The sequence below is a fragment of the Aquarana catesbeiana genome, linkage group LG02, assembly GCF_042186555.1.
Source record: "Aquarana catesbeiana isolate 2022-GZ linkage group LG02, ASM4218655v1, whole genome shotgun sequence".
Lineage (NCBI taxonomy): Eukaryota > Metazoa > Chordata > Amphibia > Anura > Ranidae > Aquarana > Aquarana catesbeiana.
Window position 1 is genome coordinate 313,439,424 of NC_133325.1, and position 6,000 is coordinate 313,445,423.

Here is a 6,000-nt window from a genome sequence, read left to right on the forward strand (position 1 = left end):
TGTATGTAATCTGTTGACGCTCATCCCACCCCCCTCCCTGTCCCTTTTTAGACTGCAGATGGGCATCGATCAGGCTGCACTGATGGCAATGTTGAGGCTGCTGCATTGAAGGCAGTGATGAGGCTGCTGCATTGATGGCAATGGTGAGGCTGCTGCATTGATGGCAATGGTGAGGCTGCTGCATTGAAGGCAGTGATGAGGCTGCTGCATTGAAGGCAGTGATGAGGCTGCTGCATTGATGGTGAAGGTGAGGCAGCTGCGTTGAAGGCAATGGTGAGACTGCTGCATTGATGGCAATGGTGAGGCTGCTGCATTGATGGCAATGGTGAGGCTGCTGCACTGATGGCAATGGTGAGGCTGCATTGATGTGGACTAATGAGGCTGCATTGATGGCACTTGTGAGGCTGCAGATGGGCATTGATCAGGCTGCATTGATGGCAATTGTGAGGCTGCAGATGGGCACTGACCCTTATTTTGCTTCAAAGTTCCTTATTTAACCACTTGCCGACCAGCCGCCGCAGTTTTACTGCAGCAGAATGACACAGCTGGGCAAAACAACAGTGTTACGTCGCTTGGCCCTGTGGCCACTAAGGGCTCCCCCGGAGCCAATGCGAGTGCCCGGCGGTCACAATCACCGACTGGCTCCCACGATCACTGCTGACACACGGAGAACCTGGATCTGTGTGTGTAAACACACAGTTTCCGGTTCTCTGAGGGGAGAAGAGACAGATCATCTGTTCATACAGAGTATGAACAGCAATCTGTCATCTCCCCTACACAGTCCCCTCCACCCTTCAGTTAGAACACAATTACCCTTTGATCATCCCCTAGAGATAACCCCTTCCCTGCCAGTGACATTTTTACAGTAATCAGTGCAGCTGATTTTATAGCACTGATCACTGTATAAATGCCAATGGTCCCAAAAATGTGTCAAAAGTGTCTGATGTGTCTGCCATAATGTCGCAGTCCCGATAAAAATCGCAGATTGCCACCATTACTAGTAAAAAAAAAAAAAAAAAATGCCATAAAACTATCCCCTATTTTATTGACGCTATAACTTTTGCGCAAACCAAACAGTATACGCTTATTGCGATTTTTTTTTACCAAAAATATGTAGAAGAATACATATCGGCCTAAACTGAGGAAAAAATGTGTTTTTTTTATATATAGTTTTGGGGGATATTTATTATAGCAAAAAGTAAAAAATATTGCGTTTTTTTTTTTTTCAACATTGTCGCTCTTTTTTTTGTTTATGGTGCAAAAAATACCACCAAAAGAAAGCTCTATTTGTGGGAAAAAAAGGACGTCAATTTTGTTTGGGTGCAAGTCGCACGACGGCGCAATTGTCAGTTAAAGCGATGCAGTGCTGAATCTTCCCTCTTAAAATATAGAAGAAAAAAATGACAGAGCAAGGACCAACTGAGTAATAATAATATAAAATAAAATAACTAAAAATACAAACGGATAATAATGAGAAAGTCTGTTCAGGGGAAAAAAATGTATAGTTCCAATAAAAGTTCCAGTTAGCACTGGCGGCTGCGACCTTGAGAGTAGAAGCAAAACTATGGAAGACAAAGTGTTATACGCTGGTGCGTGTTATACGCCGATAAATACAGTAAATTGATTTCTAACAAAATCCAGAAAAACTTGCCCCTATTTCAAGTGAACTAAACACCCAAAAACATGTATATCAAATAATAGGATGGCGCTAATTAAAATTATAAACATATATGATTCCATCAAACATATATTATATGCACAATTAAATGATATACAATCCTGGAAGAAAAAAGTCCACACTCCAAAAAATAAAAAATGTGTAATAGATGATCCTAATTGTCCATGCTCCACCAATACTCGTGTGAGAAGGAATGCACTCAACAAATAGCTAGATTGCATAAGATTCAGATCCTTGAAACGCACACTTCCACAGTTTGTTTAAAACCATTTGTAATGGAAGCTTTTTTTTTTAATAATTGTGCTGGGGTTTGTATGTGTCCATGAGACTCTTGCTTGCAGCACAGCAATCAAAGCATATTTTAACTACTTCAGATCCGCGCTATAGCCGAATGACAGCTACAGCGCGGACCTGCTTTTCTGGGAGGACATTTATTGACCCCCTCCTGTCCCCGAGCGGCTTGCGCGCCCCCTGAAGGGCGTGCGCGGCACACTCTGTGATCAGCGAGTCTATGAGACTCGCTGAATCACAGATCGGAGTAAGGGGTTGATCCCGACCCCTTACCACGTGATCTGCTGTCAGCCAATGACAGCTGATCATGTGATGTCAACAGAGCCGGTAATCGGCTATTTTTTTTCCTCGCACTGACAGCACAAGGAGAAAAAAAAAAAGCCGATCAACGGCGGCTGTGAGAGGGACATCAGTCCCGATTACGGCGAGCTGCAGCCAGATCCTTGGTGCCCACCTGTGCCCCCTGCCAGTGCCACCTAGCAATAGGCAACAGTGCCGCCTACCAGTGCCCATCGGTGCCACCTATCAGTACGCGCCCATCAGTACCACCTATCAGTGCCCATCTTTGCCATCTATCAGTGGTACCTATCAGTGCCACCCATCCGGGCTCATCAGTGCCATCTTATCAGTGGCCAATAGTGCCGCCTTATCTCTACCCATCAGTACCACCTTATCTCTACCCATCAGTGTCGCCCTATCTGTGTCTTTCAGTGCCGCCTTAACTGTGCCTATCAGTGCCCATCAGTGCAGCCTATCAGTGCCCACCAGTGCTGCCTCATCATCACATATCAATGAAGGAGAAAAATTACCTGCTTGCAAAATTTTATAACAAACTATTAAACATGATTTTTTTTTTTTTCAAAATTTTCCATCTTTTTTGTTTGTTTAGCAAAAAATGAAAATCCCAGCTGTGATTAAATAACACCAAAAGAAAGCTCTGTTTGTGAGAAAAAAATGATAAAAATGTAATTTGGATACAGTGTTGTATGTCCGCGCAATTGTCATTCAAAGTGCGTCAGCACTGAAAGCTGAAAATTGGTCTGGGCAGGAGGGGGGGTTTAAGTGCCCAGTAAGCAAGTGGTTAAAGGTACAAGGAAGCCCGGGTTTTGTATACCCATGCCCCTTAAGCCCCCTCCCACTTTTAAGAGTTTGGCCACAACCATTTTTGTAGCGTGCGCCACAGGTCACTTCCTCCCTCAAGTGTCCCTCAATCTGAAGTTCAAAAGTTTGGAGGTATGGACCAAGTAGCAGTCTCATGCACGAGCATCAGACGAGCGCGTGTGTCCCGCAGCCGTGCACTCAGCACTTCCAACACAGACCGCTCCCACTACCTCCTCCAGCTCACCCTGGATTGGCTGTTTGGCACCTGAGTATTGTGGGACTATTCTAGAACCTTGCGTGCTGCTAAGCCACGCTAGCTACTGTGTGTACATATGGGAGGAGATTCAGTGATGTCATGACTCCCTCTACCGAGTTCCGGCCTGTGGACACATCTGTGGGCCTTCACAGGGCTGCCATTGTGCTATGTGCTGGGTGTCCAATGCACCCCTGTACCTTTAAGGAGGGGTGGGCTCCCTCCAGGCTTACCTGCCCTCTGCTTATCAATTATAATGCATGTGCTTCTACTATGGAGGCTCTCAGCATTTAGAGTTAGGACTGCAGATAATACTGAGCTGCTGTGAAGTGGCTCTGCAGCTTACATACTGTATGTATTTGCAAATGTGTGCAAACTAAACCCCTGTTTTTAGAACAACTAAAAAAACAGGTTGTCCTAAAGATTCAGTTTTAGTAACATTTTAGTTATGACAATAAACATAATTTTTACATTAAAAGCAGAGCTCCAAGCAGACTGCAAAATACAACATTTAGGACCTGTTCACACTACTTGCAGCGTCTGAAACACATATTTCCAGCACTGCACAGGAACATACTGCTCTATTTTTTTTTTAGCATGTATTTTTTTTATTGATTTTCAATAATATCTCACAATGAATGTAAACGAACAGTAAGTGTTATCAGGGCTTTTTTTCTCAAACATTAGGTGCTGGAACTCAACCACGACCCCCCAAAACCCCTCCTCCAACAAACACCCTCCAAATCACATCAAATAGTGGGTGTGGTCAGTCAAATTTCACGAACAGTAGGAGGGTCTTAAAGGGGCATTAAATACCAGGATTGCATTACATGCAGAGTTCAGGGGGGTTACACACAGAGTGCAGTGCTGTCACTTTTCTAAACACAGAAACCAGACTTCTGTTTTTACAAGTGATTGTGGTGAGCAGGCTCCCCCCAATCGTCTGAGCCAGAGGTGGTGGAACTGAGTTCCACCAAGTTCCCCCTGAAAAAAAGCCCTGAGTGTTACATATATTGTTATAACATATATCAGGTATATTTCACATATATTTGTAGCACCCTGGATTTTAGGCAGGGTTTCTCCTCATAAATTTACTTGCCAGGAGTAGTTATCCTGGTTGATTGCCTTTTTGCACTTTTCTACCACTAGGTGGCCGGGTACTTGGTGGTATTAGATACGAGAATGGCAACGCAAGGTCAGGTTATGGGTATGTGGGGTACTTCAGGATTTTCAGGATTTCAGGATTGGGGAAGGATTTTCTTGAATCCCTTGGCCTGCCGGGAGAGCCTATATATTCGGGTGGAGTCAGGTGATCTATGTTTGGTGCCACTTGGACGACTGTATGGGTGGACGTGTGTTGTATTTCCCGGCTTGTTAGGTCGGAGATGGGGGCTATTCCAGGCACATCAGGCTGCTTGGCTGTCTAAGGGCCTATCCAGCAGCAAGAGAGAAGCGCAGGGTCGGGAGCAGGGCCAGTGCTACCACTAGGCGGACTAGGCAGCCGCCTAGGGTGCTCGGCCGCTGGTTATACTATTCCTGCACTGTCAGTCCATAGAGCTTGCAACACTAGGCAGCCGCTATGACATGTGTGAAGCAGCGACCCCGCCCCCCCCCCCGTCTCTGCTCTGACACTGTGTGACATGTATCCACTCTACAGTCCAGCACTCCCCCCTGCACCCTGCCGCTCTGACGTGTTTCCACTGCAGCACCCATCCCACCCCCCAGCCCGCTCTCCGCTCTGCACTCTGACTCGGAGCGGAGATCGTTCTGACAGTGAGTGTCATGTGACAGTGTCCAGGTCCAGCCCACCCCCCAGGGCATGCTCCCCAATGATATAATGCGTGTGTAAAGCACCGCCAGCACACTCCCCCAGGATGCTCTCCGTCGCTCTGACATGTGTGTGTCCAGCACACCCCTCCTCCCGAGGACGCTCTCCTGGCTGTGTCACACACAATCACATTGCTGAGCCCAAGACCATCACCTCACATGGTTTGGTGAGTAAAAACTGTTGCTGTGTGTCTTACTTGATGATGAGATTGTATATTATATTACAATGACATGCAATTTGCAAATGTGTGTGTATATGTATATTCACTGATCTGCCAAATCCTAAATGCCAAGTATGTACCGAGGCCCCCCCCCCCGTGACGCTGCATTGATTGGCAGTGGGGAAGCGGCATTGATGGGCACAGGTGAGACTGTATTTGATGGGCACAGCTGAGACTGTATTTGATGGGCACAGCTGAGACCGTATTTGATGGGCACAGGTGAAACTGTATTTGATGGGCACAGCTGTGACCGTATTCGATGGGCACAGGTGAGACTGTATTTGATGGGCGCTGGTGAGGCTGCATTTGATGGGCGCTTCATTAAAAAGGTGGGGTATACATGGGCAGGGCAAAGGGGGTGGAGTCAGGGGTGGAGCCAGGGGGGGGGGCGGCAAAATTAGGTTTCACCTAGGGTGTCAAAAATCCTTGCACCAGCCCTGGTTGGGACTGGGGCTTACAGTCCAACCAAAAGTGACGGTTCTGCCAGCCGGAGAACCTGTCATGGTCGGAGGTAGAGGGGATGCTGTCGCCAGTAAGGGACTAGCCGCCTAATTACCAGGGACCACAGTGAGTAACTGAAGCAAGTACTGGAGCAGCATTCTCACCAACTGGGAATGGTGAAGAATCGT